Source organism: Nicotiana sylvestris, chromosome 8 (assembly GCF_000393655.2).
Source record: "Nicotiana sylvestris chromosome 8, ASM39365v2, whole genome shotgun sequence".
Classification (NCBI taxonomy): domain Eukaryota; kingdom Viridiplantae; phylum Streptophyta; class Magnoliopsida; order Solanales; family Solanaceae; genus Nicotiana; species Nicotiana sylvestris.
Window position 1 is genome coordinate 78,214,627 of NC_091064.1, and position 16,999 is coordinate 78,231,625.

The following is a 16,999-nucleotide window of genomic DNA, read 5'->3' on the forward strand; positions in this document are numbered from 1 at the left end:
TTGCCTCGTTAAAAACCTTGCCGATAAAACCCTTCTAGGGACAAAATTCGATCAAAGGAAAAGAGTGCAACGGGTTCTCGAAGATGTTCTTGGAATTTTCCATCGGATGCCCTAGCAATAATATCGTTTTAGCATTGATATGTTCCAGTTGCTTGGAAGTTGTTCGCCCTCTATGGTACCGAGCTTGTAAGACCCTTTGCCGACTACTCCGAGGATGTGGTACGGTCCTTCCCAATTTTGGCCTGGATTTCCTTCATTAGGGTTTCGAGTGTTAAGGGTGACATTCCTTAGAACCAAGTCCCTGACTTTGAAATGCTGGAGGTTTGTTCTCCTGTTATAATATCTTTCGATCCTTTACTTTTGGGCAGCCATCCGGATCAGCGAGGCTTCTCATTTTTCATCTAGTAGTTCGAGGGCCGTTGCCATGGCCTCGTTGTTCGAGCTTTCAGTGGTGTGTTGAAATCTGGCACTCGGCTCCCCGACCTCCACTAGTATCAAAGCCTCGGCATCGTATACTAGAGAGAAAGGTGTTTTCCCTGTGCTTGATTTTAAAGTTGTTCGGTATGCCCACAACACTTCGGGCAATATTTCTCTCCACTTTCCCTTGGCGCTTTCTAGCTTCTTTTTCAAGTTTTGGATGATGGTTTTATTTGTGGACTCGGCCTGGCCGTTTGCACACGAGTAGTAAGGAGTCGATAGGATTCTCTTGATTTTATGATCCTCAAGGAATTGTGTTACCTTGATCTTGATGAATTGCCTCCCGCTATCGCATGTTATCTCGAAAGGAATCCCGAATCAGCACATAATGTGGTCCTATATGAAGTTAATGACTTTCTTTTCTCTTACCTTCTCGAAGGCCTGTGCTTTCACCCATTTTGAGAAATAGTCAGTCATAAATAAAATGAATTTAGCTTTATCTGGTGCCGTCGGTAGGGGTCCGACGATGTCCATCTCCCATTTCATGAATGGCCATGGCGATAAGACCGAATGTAGTTTTTCACCGGGTTGGTGAACCATAGGGGAAAATCTCTGGCATTTATCGCATTTTTGGATGAACTCCTTAGTATCTTTTTCCATGTTATTCCAGTAGTAGCCTGCCTTAATTATTTTTCCGACCAAGGAGTCGGCGTTGGAGTGATTTCCACAAGTACCCTCTTGATTTCTCGGAGTACGTAATATGTATCCCCCGGCCCCAGACATACTTCTAAGCGCCATCAAAAGTTCTTTTGTACAGAGTCTTATTTTCATCGACCGAGAACTAGGCTGCTTTGGTTCGCAAGGCCCTCGATTCCTTTGGATCCGCGAGCAATTTTCCGTCTTTCAGATAATCGATATATTTATTTCTCTAGTATCATGTTAGGCTGGTGGAATTAATCTACGCATGACCTTCCTCGATCACTGATTTAGATAGCTGAATAATAGCCCCGGGGAGTAGGTCATCTTCTTCAACAGACGATCCCAGCTTTGCAAGGGCATCGGCCTCGCTATTCTGCTCTCGAGGTACATGGACTAAATTCCATTCTTTAAAGCGATGTAATGCGACTTGGATCTTGTCTAAATACCTCTGCATCTTGTCTTCTCGAATCTCGAATCTCCCATTCACCTGGTTCACTACCAGGAGTGAATCGCATTTTGCTTCGATGGTCTTGCTCCCAGACTTTTGGCTAGTTCTAAACCTGCAATCATAGCCTCGTACTCGGATTCATTGTTAGTCAATTTTGTAGTTTTTATAGATTGTCTGATCACGCCGCCCGTAGGTGGCTTTAGGACTATACCAAGTCTGGAACCTCTCACGTTTGTGGCGCCATCAGTGAACAGTTTCCATACCCCGAAAGACGTGCCTGATTTCAGTAAAAGTTCCTTTTTTACCTCGGGCACGAGGGAGGGCGAGAAATCGGCCACGAAGTCTGCTAGGATTTGGGACTTGATGGTCGTTCGAGGTTGATACTCAATATCATACCCCCCGAGTTCGATGGTCCATTTGGCCAATCGACCCGATAGTTCGGGTTTGTGCAATATGCTCCGGAGGGGGTATGTTGTTAGAACGCAAATATGGTGGCATTGAAAATAGGGTTTCAACTTTCGCGATGCGCTTATTAACGCAAGAGCTAATTTTTCAAGGTGTAGATATCTAGTTTCGGCATCTCCTAAGGTCCGGCTTACATAATAAATAGGGAATTGCGTACCTTGCTCTTCTCGAACTAGCACGTCGCTTACCGCTGTCTCAGATACAGCCAAGTATAAATATAGTGTTTCATCCTCTTTTGGCGTGTGGAGTAGAGGTGGGCTAGTCAGACATCGCTTCTGCTCTTCTTAGGCACGTTGGCATTTTGGAGTCCACTCGAACTTGTTTTTCCTTTTGAGTAAGGAGAATAAGTGATGGCTCTTGTTGGATGATCTTGATATGAATTTTCCTAGAGCCGTTATTCAACCTGATAACCGTTGCACGGCTTTTACATTGTTTACCACCGTGATTTCTTCGATGGCTTTGATTTTATCGGGGTTAATCTAGAACTCCCTGTTTGATACCATAAAGCCTAAGAATTTTCCCGAACCTACTCTGAAGGAACATTTCTCAGGGTTGAGCTTCATGTTGTAACTTCTGAGGATGTCGACTGTTTGCTGCAAGTGAGTTAAATGGTCCTCTGCGCGCAGGGACTTAACTAGCATGTCGTCAATATAAACTTCCATGGATTTACCTATTTGACTCTCAAACATTTTATTAACTAGACGTTGGTATGTAGCCCCTGCGTTTTTTAGTCCAAAAGGCATTACATTGTAACAGTAGGTACCAGACTTTGTGATGAACGAGGTCTTCTCCCTGTCTTCGGGGTTCATCTGAATTTGATTGTACCCCGAATAGGCATCAAGAAAGGTGAGGGTCTCGTGGCCGGCCGTAGCATCGATCAGACGATATGTTAGGCAATGGGAATGAATCCTTGGGACATGCCTTATTTAAGTTTTTATAGTCTACGCACATTCTTAGCTTATTTCCCTTTTTGGGTACCACTACTACGTTGGCCAGCCATTGGGGGTACTTTACTTCCCTAATGGACCCTATTTTAAGGAGTTTTGTTACCTCATCCTTGATGAATGCGTGTTTTACCTCGGACTGGGGTCTTCTTTTTTGCTTCACCGGTTTAAACTTGGGGTCGACACTTAATCGGTGGGAGGTTATTTCTGGTGGGATACCTGTCATATCTAAGTGGGACCATGCGAAACAGTCGATATTATCGATAAAAATAGAATGATTTTTTTCCTGAGTTCGGGGGTTAATCCTGTTCCTAGGTATACCTTACGATCGGGGAGGTGTTCCATCAAAACAGCTCGCTCCAGATCTTCGATTGTTGATTTTGTTGCATCTGACTCTTCGGGGGCAACGAAAGTTCGAGAAGCGAGGAAATCTTCTTCGTCATCCTCGGGGGTCTGTATGCTACCAGACACATCCGAGGTTGGGAGTACGGGGTTTGACTCCTCCTGGTAAACCGCGAACATTTCTTTTGCTGCATGTTGTTCTCAATATATGGTTGTTATGCCATCCTTTGTCGGAAATTTAATCATCTGGTGCAGAGTCGATGGTACTGCCGTCATGATGTGTATCCACGGCCTGCCAAGCAATGCATTATACCTTATGTCACCATTGATGACTTGAAACTTTATGTTCTGAACCATGTCGGACATGTCGATTGGGAGGGTGATTTCTCCGTTTGTTACTTCGTCGGTCATGTTGAAGTCGTGGAGGACCCGGGAGGAGGGTGTGATCTGGTAGAGTAACCTAAGCTGTTCCACTACCCCTGACCTGATTACATTGGCCTAGCTGCCTGGATCCACAAGGACACGTTTAACACGAACGTTGTTTAAAGGAAATGAGATTACCAGCGCATTGTTGTGTGGTTCTATCAAGGTCTCGAGATCCTCTTCGCTGAACGCGAGGGTGTCTTTGGCCACGTGATCTCGGATCGTCCCTTCTATTGCGGCGGATATTTTTGTTCGCTTGATCATGGGCCCTTGGGGAATGCCGATCCCTCCAATAATCATATGAACGACATGCCGAGGGATCTCTTTTTGTGCCCAGGTTGGAACAACCATACCATTCTCTCCCTGGTTCTCCAGGTAGTTGTTTTCATTTCTATCTACTATGTTAGGCATTTCAACCTGAAATTTGAAGATCTTGGACAAGAACAGGTGTGAAAGATAACTTGCATTACGTGAAGAAACCAGCAAGAAAATAATCCCTATTATTTTTAATCCCACGGTGGGCGCCAAACTGTTTACCGTGAAAATGGTAATAACAATTAAATTTCATTATGGGACTCTAAAAATACGTGATCTATTTTTATGCTAGTTGTTAAGCAGTTGATGCAATGTATGTGAGACTTAGAAACGAAATGAGAGTCAAGGATAGGGCAATAATAAAATCGTTAGGCCAATTATCGGGGCCTCGAGCTTGTCGATTAGGGGCCTCGAGGTCGATTCCGGAGCTCGACTGTGAGCTATCGAAGGCAATCGAAGTATGACTAACAATTATAATAAAATTAATGGAAGCTCTTTATGGCCAATGATAAGCAATAAATGATGAACAACAATGAAGATAATAAATGAAAGCAATAATATCAAGAGAATATGTTAGAGAGAAAATATAATGTTCTTGTATATTTCGTGTAGAGTAATTGAAGCAACGGGCCTTTACAAGATGAAAAGGATCCCCTTTATATAGGAGGGGAATCCCAACATAGTACAAAATACATTAATTACAAAGATATAGGAATGGGACAGCTAGATGACACCCTGATCCAAGGCTAGGATAGTCCACTAGGCTCTGTCAGTCATAGCCGTGTACCTTGGGAACTCCCCACTCCTACCATAGTTGTGGTCGACATTGTCCCAAGGTCGGGCGTCACGAACCTCGAAGGGGAAATTCGATCATAGCCTTGAAGCCTCGAGGCTTCGAGATGATCTTCTGCGGTACCATGTAAAATAAATTCATATGCTATTATTTCATTAAAATATCCATGTAAAAATACATACATTTTCACAATTTATAATTTTCCTAATCTCATATAAAGAGTAAAAATTCTCATACGCTTAATTTTTAAAATAGTAAAAAAAATAACTTTCTTTGTGCAAAAACAATTTCTATCATTACAATAAAAAAAATCTTGTAAGCTTTTTTATATTATGTGTATAATTTAAAATATATTCGGAAGTAGTAATATTAATAACTATATAAAAAATTATATTTTTCAAACCATTTTTTTTTTGCAAAAATGTTCCACTTAAAATACCATATCAAATATTTATACAACGGTATCAAGGTTGTTAAACTTACGGGGTGTAACATCCTCCTCCCCTTTAGAACATTCGTCCTCGAATGTTAACTCTTAGAGATTTGCAAAAATTTTACTTGGGTCTCCTCTGTAACTTAAACTAAACCTCCAAACTATATCCGAAGTCTCGACTATTAACAACCTTTTGTACTTGGGTATCTCGTATGTTCTCTACTTTTACCTTTCTTACCTTTTAATCTTGAATCGTATCTTCTGTTTCTTTCATAGCCTTCCTTCCACATAGATGGAAATTATGCCTTAAAGATCTACTGTAATACATGCACCTCTGGTGCATGCAAAATTTGGTGAAAGCTTCATACTGACTTCTTACGAATCAGCTCTATAGCACTATCTGGAAACAAAAGAAGGATAACATTTCCTAAATGCCCTATAGCCTCTCAATTATAAATATGGCGCGCAACACACCCATAAGTGAGACTCTACTAGGCACGACTTTGTAGACTCCCTAGGACAGAACTGATCTAATACCACTTTATCACGCTCCAAACCTAGGGAGGCGTGGATGGCACCCGATGTCGTAGTGGCCCAAGCGAACCACTCTGTAACGCATTCATTCCTTCTGTAACTATCATAGGCCAAAATGGCCACAACTCATAATATAAAATTGTAAGTAGGAAAATATTATATCAATGAACCATCGTTCATAAAATATGAATACATATGGGCCATCAAGGCCTCTCACATACTGTACAAAATGGACCTATGTCTAGAAAGCCTCTAAGATTGTTTGACATCGAATGGGACAGGGTTCCGGCCTACCCATAAGTCTGTAGCAAAATTCTGACACGATGACTCACAGACTCGATTGCACTCCGAATGAGGTGGAGTCTTACCGATCCTTCCCTGAATACCAATTTTGTCTTCTATGAGGACACGTCAAACTGATTATATATACCTGTAGGCATGAATGCAGCGTCCCCAACATAAGGACGTCAGTACGAATAATGTACCAAGTATGTAAGAAAGAACTGAAACATAATCTTAAGTCAATATTAATTAAAGACATATTGTGACGAAAATTCAGGCATATACAAATAATCTAGAATATTAGAAATGAAAATATTGACAACAGAATAAAGCTTCAAATAATTTTGGCTAACATGTAAGACCTAAATTATCAATTCGATCTGCAATGTTATCATAGTGATTTATTAAAGGCCTTATCCCACAAAAGAAAAGACTGGAATTTTAAAATCAACACTTGCACTTTTGGGAGTTATATCTCTTATACGTACTATTCAACAATTACCATTTCCCTTTTCTTTAGAAAATTTACCAATACGATAATGCACATGTAAATTTCTTCTCTTTATCAGCCATGTATTTTCTGTTATCTTGCAACAAGGAAATTCATATATTTGAAATCACATCAACTGGCAAACTATAAAAATAAAAGAACCTGCCTGAGAACAAACTTCATTTTTTAGAACTGGAATAACTCTGTAAATAATGAAATACTCATAGTGTCATGCATATGCGTATGTATGTCATGTCGTGCATAGATACATATGTTCATAACATCATCAAGCCTCTGAGGCATCCCATCATATCATCTCGGCCACGGTGGGCAAATCATCAACATATACCAGCTGATCAGGTGGTGATACGTACATAACGTCGTAATCTTTTCTCATATCCCATATACATATATATACATATATACGCGTAAATAACGCCATCTGAGTCATGAGTAAATGCACATGTAAATGAATGCAATGCATGAGAAGTACGTTAAAAAAACTTTTGGAATGTCATAAGACCATTATGCCTTTGATTAATATCATGAAGTAAAAATTTTCAACTTGCGTATTTTTTTTAGGCCCATGAACATATGATCAAATAATACGACACATAAAAATTCAAGAACATAGGCACCTGTAATACTTCTATCAATAGAGTCATTTATAAAAGTTGTGCATTTTCTAGTTTCGTTTGTGTCATATAAATCTTTCCAAAAGAAAGAAGGGATAACCTTAATATACTTGTAAGCTTCAGTACTCGTATCAACAACCTCCTCTTGAACAACATCTAAGCTTTTTTTTCTCAAACACTTGCGCAATGATATTTTTCAGATTCAGTGAGTGGCATTCAGATAACACAACTTAAGCGGACCAAAAGAGCCATCCAATGAAACACAAATCTAGTTCATACAAAGAAGCTTATTCGATCATGAAGAGCCTTCTTGATTCTTTGATTTATTGGAACCCACTTAAATACTTCCAGCAGAAAAGTACTCCATCCCAATATTAATATTTTATCTTTACTTGATAACAGGGAAAGCTTCACTAAAGTGAACCAGCCGACATGGTTTTCCAAGATGCGTGGAAAAACTATATTGCTGCCTCAGCTCCCTCGTCCAAGGCAGAACCAGACCACTCCCAGACCGAGACACCATCCGTTACTTAAGATGGATTACTTAGTGGAATCAATATGCCGGAAAGTGAGAAATATTATTGCCACCTTATCAAACGTGTCCATGAGTCATAGTTTTAGATTGTGGCTAGCTGCCACGTTTGAGACTATCCAACCTTACCCAATTACACTAATTAATCAATTAGGTAGTATCCCGCTACTCGGTAATTAATAAATTACCCGCATAATTAAGAATTGTCTCAAATTACTTAAAATTCTATTTATTTTTAATACACTTTATACACTATACTATTACGGTCATGTGGTACCATGTAAAATAAATTCATACGCTATTATTTCATTAAAACATCCATGTAAAAATACATACATTTTCTCAATTTATAATTTTCCTAATCTCATATAAAGAGTAAAAATTCTTGTACGATTAATTCTTAAAATAGTAAAAAGATAACTTTCTTTGTGCAAAAATAATTTCTATCATTATAATAAAAAAAATATCGTAAATTTTTTTATATTATGTGTATAATTTAAATCATATTTAGAAGTAGTAATATTAATAACTATATAAAATCATATTTTTCAAACCATTTTTTTTTTGCAAAAATGTTCCACGCAAAATACCATATCAAATATGTATGCAATGGTATCAAGTTTGTTAAACTTACGGGGTGTAACACCTTGGCAGACGAATTGTGTGATGACTAGCTTAAGTATTGCCATTAGCATATGCATAGACTAACTACACTGCTTGAATTTCTCAGACAACATCAACAAAGATTTAAACAAAACAATTACACCAAACAACTTTGGATATTATCAGAAGTATCAGAAACATGATTAGGGTTCTTAGTGGGATCATATGTTATAGATTTAACATGAGTTCCTAAAGATGCTTTAACAAAATCATTTCTCAAAATGATACTCATCTTGAACAAACCACTATGTTTAATTAGTTGCAATAGAGAACTTCTCACAGGATTGTAAATTAGATTTAATCTCAGAGTAACATAAAAGATAGGTCTGAGTATAACCTCAAAACAAAAGCATGGAATCATGGAGTCATGAGGATAAACAAGGATACATGCAATGTTCAACCCATTATACATAGACACTCCAATTGAGATTGTAATCTATACAAGCAGGGGAGCTTTATATGTTACAAAATAAATCTAAACATGTCATGAAAGGAAGGGGTTATAAACAAGGAAAGTGTCATAACAAGAAAACAAGTTTAGTTCAAGTGCATAGCCTAAATTAGTATCTGGACATGAAGTAATCATGCTCCTCTCAAAAATCATCACTTGACTATAACAAATAGCTAGGTCATGCTTTTATAGAAGATCACTTAATGATAATTGCATGTAAGCTTCACTGAGTCAACAATGTCATAAAAGATTAAAGACCAGAAAGCATTACACTTAAATAAGCTTTGACTTAAACATGCAGCTAGAGTTATATCTAGATATGAGACAGCCAAGTTCAACTTAATAGCAACTACCAGTTGACTATAAAAAACATGATTATGACTTTTTTTTCTAAAAGAAGGATAACTTAATCTTAAAAGGGTGTATTTAACAGAACTATTGGTATGAAAAGAGGAGAGTTAGCTCAACAAGACTGTTTCATACAGAAGCAAACAATAATTAGATATAATCATGAAAATGTCATAGTGATAGCCCAGAAGTTGCCCTCAAAGCTAGCATATACAGATATAAAGAAGGAAAGCATCTAGATATTTAGATTTTTAAGGATTTAGTTAAGTGATACGAACTTATGAACTTTCAGGTTTATTCTTGTTAGGATTATCAAATGATAAACTCGACCACAAGACAAATAGGATGCAGGAAAACAATATGTAGAGATAAAGATCACAACAGAATCATCAGTGAAAGAAAAACATGAAGTTTAGTTAAACAAGATTAGATTAACAGAAATAATAGTAATTAAACAAAGTGATAGACCATAATAATAACTCAGAAAACATTCTAACAAACATAAGCAGAGAAGAAAGCATTTAGACACTTAAAGTTCATGCTTACGGTTAAAATACAAAGGATATAAACTTAAACAATTTCATATTTATCTTAGTGATGAATATCAAGTGATAAATTCAACTTCAAAGCTCACAAAACTATAGAGATGCAACAAGACAAAGATAAGCTTACTGCAGGTCAATGAATGTTATGAAGTTCATATTGAACATGAACATATAATAACTTAGGCATGAAGAATGTTGAAAACTCGGAACAAAGATCAGCAGGTGTCAATCATGGTTTAATTAACCATCACTTAAAGAATTATAGCAGAATAAGCTAATCACAAGGAGTCGTTAAATTAACATAGCACATGTATTAAAATATTAAATACCATAGAACAATTGCAATATACAGAACCTAACTTAGCATGATTGTAGTATTCAAATAAAACGAACAAAAGAAAAGAACGAGAGGTGCTGACCTTTTTGAGAGCAGCAGACCAAAAGAGGGCTCTTGTCAGTCGCTTAAAATCCCAGAACCCTCAAGTTTAGACCAGCGATAGAACTCAGCAAAATAAAACAAAAGCAGTAAGAAACCTAAGGCTTGAAACCCTAAACTTCTCAGTGTTTGTGTGTGTGCTTCTCTTAGATAGTAGGATCGTAATTTCTCTTGTTAGGTCTTATTAGATGAGTTACAAACTTAAAGAAAAAAATGTGAAATAGGTAAGAGAAGAATAATATACCTTAAGAGTGGAATGAATGACATCATTCATTAGAGTGATGGAGGTATGAGACTCAGGCTTTTTTCTTTCAAAAAGTACGATTAACGGTTTCAATCAAACTGCAGCTCGTTTAGACTTCTTCAACAAATTTGAGACCTCGGGGACTTCAATCAAAACCTATTTCATTCTTCTTCCACTAGAAGGGCTGGCCTCTCCACATGGAATGACAGCATGAGTCACAACAGAAGTACCAAACGGGATAACAACAGGAGCAGCAGGGGTTATAAGAAGAGTTATAAGGGGTGGCTCTTCAGAAGTAAGACCGAACTCTTCTTCTCCGCCGTCAAATACTTGAGCAAAAAGACTTTTAGTAGGCCTTATGGGGGGTTCAAAGCAGGACCAACATCTTCGTCTTCTGAGATATCTAGAGGAACATTCTCAGGCGCATCAACTAGCTGGAAAGGCATGGAGTTTGAAGGTTGATTTTGAGAAATGGTGGGTTACTATCTAGAACAACGTGCCTCCTGACCCGTGGCTTCTTCACTAAATAGACCTCATCTTCTTCTTCCTCCTCAGAGATGCAGGTTTCTTTATTTTCATCCTTGAAGAGGATACACTTAAAATTTGTTCTTGGTCAGTGCTAACTAGGAGTCTAGCTGCAGGAACAGAAGCGGGACGTATGCCATGAATAGTAAGTCCTAAGAATAATGAAAGATGTCAGAATAAGAAAAGTAACAAAAAAAAGAATTCGTGGTAGAGTAAAGTAATATACCGTAGGTCTTCACTTTCCACCCAAACTTTTGGGAGAGAAACTTCCAGGATATTTGATCCATAGGAGCGACATATAATATTTTTCCTACCTAATCACAAAAGTCAGGAAGTTCACAAAAAACATCGATGATTGCTGAAAAATAGAAAAATATGAATGAGGAAATCAAAAATTCTAAAGAGAAATTGGCGTAGTAAAAAAGGAAAAAAATACTTACGTGCAAAGTTCCACTTCTCAGGAAAAGACATGTTTTCATCACTCACTAAGTCACGAGTGGGAACAGCTACGAACTGAGCATACTAGCCCCGATCACGGTCATCTTTAGGACTAACCAAGACTCATTTTCTTCTTGCTACAAGAGAGAAAACACCTTCGCATAACAACTTCGGGGAATACAGATGGAGGAGGTGGCGAAAAGTGAAAGGGGCTGAGACTAAGCCTGACAAGTGATGAAGGAAAGTTACCGCCCTCCACATTATCAGACCTATTTGACCAAGGCACACCTCGAAGTAACAGAAAAACTTGATGATTGCTGGATCAATAGGAGGTTTGAATCCTAAAGTAAAAGGATAAGTATAAACAAACGAATAACCGTCACGATAAGAGGTTATTCGATCATCAACACTAGGATCTACGATAGGGAAGTTGGATTTCCAATAGCATTCACGGCGTATTAAAGGAAGAAGGCCGGAAGTGATTAAAGATGGGTAGTGATCGACATGTTTAAGTGTTGCTATGGAAGAAACCTCTTTCATCCACTCCTCACATTCCTATGTGAAAGAAAATTCCTGAGGAACAATCTCAGAAACTACAGACTCAGGTAATGGTTTGTTTTGGTCACTAACTTTGGAAGAAGATTTAGGTGTTGACGAAGCTTTAGCTTTTAAAGAAGTATATTTAGAAGAATTCTTCTGGGAAGGAGTAGTACTATGACTTAATATGGAACCTAAACTACGAAGTCTATCACCTCTTCTACTTCTAACAAAGATTGTAGAAAGAGGAAATTCGTCTATGATGATAGTTTTTTGGGGATCCGATGATGAAAAGGGGTACGAAGAACGGAAAGCCATTTTTTGTTAATAGTAAAAACATGAAGGGAGAAAATAAATTATAGAAGAATTATTTACCGTGAAAATGGTAATAACAATTTAATTTGTTTGATGGGATTCTAAAAATACGTGATCTATTTTTATGCTAGTTTGTTATCAGTTTATGCTGAGTATGTGATATTTAGAGACGAAATAAAGTTAAGGAGAGAGCTATAATCAAACCGCTAAGCGAGCTATTCGGGGCCTCGAGGTTGATTCCAGGGCTCGGACTCGAGCTGTCGTAGGTGATTGGGGTAGGGCTAACCGTTATAAAATAATAAACAAAGGCTCTTTATGCCCAATGACAAACAATAAATGATGAACAAATATGAGGACAATAAATGAAAGCAATATTATCAATAGAGTGTATGAGAGATCAAAGAGAGTGTTCTTCTATATTTCTTGTGGAGCGGATGGAGCAACAGCAGAGCATTACAAAGTGCCAAGGATCCCCCTTATATAGGAGGGTAAATCCCAATATAGTACAAAATACATTAATGATAAAGAAATCGGGATGGGACAACTGGCTAACTTTATGATGCAGGCTCAGACTAGCCTGACAGATTTTGTCGGCCCCGGCTGTACTCTTCGGAAACTCCCCATGCCTGTTGGGGTCACGGCCAACGTTATCCCCAGGTCGGGTGTCGATAGACCTCAAGAGAGGGTACTCGATCCGTGGTCTCAAACCTTCGAGGTGATCTTCCGAGACGCCTTATTAATAAGAAATTGGTTCCTCCGATTTCGCCGTATACAGATAATCCTCGCATTTCTTAGAGAGGAGCAACAAGAAATGATTTTGACATCCGACTCTTCGGACTTCCTGTGATGACATCATACTGATGACACAAGCCCCCATGCTTACCGAAAAGTTCTGTCGTTTCACTTCTCCAGGATCATTTAACGTATTTTAGTTTCTCATTTTCCAAAGTCATAATGTCATCGTCGATTTAGATCTCAGGGATGCATTAAATGCACCTATCGTTACATTTTTCGAGGGCGATAATGGCATCGTCGGTTATGTTGCCCCCTTTTCTATAAATGGGGGCCTCCTGGGGTCACCCTTTTATCTAAGTATATTCCCGTACCTATCCATTCTTCCTTTCTCGCTATCTTTATTCTGTGTCGTTCACCATGTTTGAGGCCCACAGCCTCAACATTGTATGGCGGTACTTCTATCAGGCATGTCACGGCCTATCTCCCGGCCCTTCTCTGGTCGAGCTAGATTATGCTATTTTTTGTTGTTGTTGTTGTTGTTGTCGTCGTTGTTGGCTCGGGAAGACGAAGTAGAGGGCCTATTTCCTCCGACCCAAGGAAATATTTGGATTATACACCGTTTCTCAAGAGGGGGCTCGGACTATACACCGCTGCTCACCTTCCCTAATTATCCGCTGCAGCACCTCACTCCCTTCGCTTTCCATGGAGTAAGGTGGTACTATCTACTAACTGTTGCATCCCTCGCCGGGGCAACGTCTCAAGAAGTGGATTTACAATAATAGCCTGGCAAAATCCATACTAGCCAGATTTTTCGCCCAGTCACTTCTTCGTTCCTTCCTGCCTCTTTCGTGTCACTTTGCTCTTCTCCATTTCTTTCCTCTTCGTCGTCTCCCTTTTTGAAGATTCCATTCTGGGGAATTGAGATAAGACTCTCGAGGGGATTGTGCTTGGAAGATATTGTCTTTGAGGATGTGTGCCTGAGGAGATGATGCCCGAAAATGTTACTATCAAAGACGCACCTTTGAGAATAGTCTAGGCTCTTAGGCTTTTATTATACGTACACCTTCCTGCTTCTTTATTTCTGTGTAAGGACCCCTTGTGGCTTTTTTAATTATATGTAAGGACCCCTCGTGGGCTTTTGTAATCGGATGTTTCATGAATACAAAGATATTTCTCCAATTTGCCTTCAATGTTTGCTATATTCTTTTATGTTTGTGGAGACTCTGAATGCGTGACTATGTCTGTTGTTGCCAATATCAAGCCCGGGTATGAGCATTCTTTCTGGACTTTGGTTGATAAAATGGCTTCCTGTGGGATCTTTTGCCGTTCCTCGGGCCAAACCTGGATTGATCCGATAAACTCGGGACGTCGGGACCCTTACTTTGAGTGGAAAAGAAGTAGGGCTTCGAACCCCTAAACTGAGACTCAGCCTTTAGACCTTTGAGAACAGTCCTCGAGTGAGGGTTGATCCGGGGCATTTGGAGACTTGTCTTGAACTTAATGTATGCAATCTTAAGGCATTGTAGATAGGTCCCAAATGAGGCACTGCTCGGTTTAGGATGATATCTATAATGTTGTTTAAGGCATCTTGGAGCCTAACATATTTTGGATGGAGGTCCTCGAGGTCGGGTACCACCTCGGGACTGGAGAAGGTGTTATTGGCTTTCTAGATCCTAACCTTGTTCTAATGGAGGTCCTCGAGGTCTTGTACCACCTCGGGACTAGAGAAGGTGTTATTGTCCTTTTGAAGCCTAACCTTGTTCGAGGTCGGGTACCACCTCGGGGCTGGCGAAGGCGACATCGGTCAGTATTCTTAACCAGCTTTGAACTAGGAGAATCGTTGTCATTTTTTCCATACATAAATAGGGTGTTTCTGCTTTTTTGGGGTTCTACCATTTTAAGCAATTCCCTTCTTTTTCTCCGCCAGACTTTCGGCACTTCAGCACTAACGCGTCTGCACATATTCCTGCTTTTTAGTTCTCCAATTTTGTCACCGCCACGGCCGCTATGTCGGGGTCTGTCCGATAGGGAGGAGAGAGCTCCTCTTTCGGCCTTCAAGACCAACGAGAGTACGCCTTGAAGACCACTTCATTGATAGGAGAAGAGCATCTTGAGTTAGTGACAAAAGACTGGATGTGGGAGAAAGTGATGTTATAGGCATTTTCCCTGGGTGAGGGCATCATGGATCGTGCCAATGGGTTTTTGAATGTATACACGTATCCTTTCACACTGGGCCCCCTTGATTGGGTTGTGCTCAACTTCTGCTTAGCGTATCGGGTTACCTTGGTGCAGGTCAATCCGTCATTTTGGCAAACAGTGCTGATGGTGAGATTTTTTGCGGAGAAGGCGGGGCTTGAATTTTTGCTCAGTCACCTTATTAGGCTGTACCGACCTTTTCACCATCAAGGTCTGCTGATCTTGTAATGTCGATCGACCACACCCTTTGTTGTTCATGACGAGGAAGATGGAGATCGGGGGTGGATGAGTCGTTTCGTCTGAGTGTGGACCGCTAACATTATCCCCGTGGAGCTTATGCCATTCCCTGAGGGATGTAATTATACACGTAAGTAGTGCATTTCGCGTTTTCTCAGTTTTGCCTATAGCCATAACTGGTTTCGTAATCGTGCCTTCCTTTCTTCTTCTGTAGTGGTTTCGTGGGCATCGGGTGATGATACTGATCTACTGGATTGGGTCTGAGAATTGGCGACCCATCCACCTGTGATGAGTGCAAGTGGCGAGCTTTTTCTCGAGGCAGATGGGAAGCAAAATAACATGGTGAGTGTTGTGCTATTCTTTCCTTTCCCTTCTTTCATGTGGAGAAGCATATCCATTTTACGCATATTAATCTTGTTGTTGTAGGCATTGGAGAGCCTTATGAGGTGAGGCCACGCTTCTTTAGAAAGGGGGAAGGGTTGCCAACTTCCAGGCTGAAGAATGGTAGCAATGAATGAGAGGTGCTTTCATAGGGCGATGGCTCTCAAAGTAAGGCAGAGGGGGACCGGGGCTTCGGAGTAGAAGCATCATTCGAGCATGTCGTGTCCGCAGCTCCTGGTTTTGGAAAGAGGGTTTCTCCGTTGATGTCACCTTCTTTTTCCATCGATAGCATTTCGGGAGATACTAGAAACCCGGGTGGCATACACCGAGCGACCATGCTTCGGTCGGAGTAGGCTCTTTTAGGGCTGAAGGGACTGGATTGGCAGGTGTGCATTCGGCCTTCGAGGAAGCCCAGTGGCTTCACTTTACTGTGAGTTTCGGCACAAGTTTTTCGAGTTTCACGCCTTCTCTTCCTTATTGAGTTTTCTTTTGTAGGCATTCGACAAGCTTAAGTCCGGGCTGCTTTGTTGTGAAGCCAGGCTACGGAAAGATCTGGATGAGGAGAGATCCCTGAGGCTCTTTTGTGATGAAAAAGAAGTCGAGTTGGTACATTTGCAGTATGAGGTGGGCCGGATCTTGAATTACGAAAACCACCTGAAGGAGCAGGTAGTTTTTTATCCTGAGTGAGTGTGTATTCCGCCTCCTAGCTCCTAGGGCTAATACTTAGTTTATTTTAGGTGCAGAGAAAGATGGAGGCCCTAGAACGCCTTCGAGATGAAGTTGGCCAGGCCAGGCATGAGCGTGATGAATTGAAAGCTTGGGCGGAGGCTCAGGCTTTAAGGGGGAAGGATGCTCTGGCCAAAGTTCCTGCTTTTGAAGCTCAACTTCGCCTAGCTCGCGACAATGCTTTGGTTCAGACAGAAATGATTGCAAAGCTCGAGTTTGAGCTTTCAAAAGTTAGGGCTAAGATCGTTGATGCCCATGCAGAAGTTGCAATGAGCCGAACTAAGGCTGACCAGGAGATGGTGATCTACTCAAAGAATGTTGCCAATTCTCAAGCCAAGCTGAGAAGGATCCTTGACCGCGAAGGGAGGATTAAAGAATATGCTCGTTGTAAGTCCCGAAGAAAGACCCTCAAGGAGATCCGTGATAGGGGTTTTTCCCTCTCGGAAGGATTGGCGCTAGTAAGGGCAAAT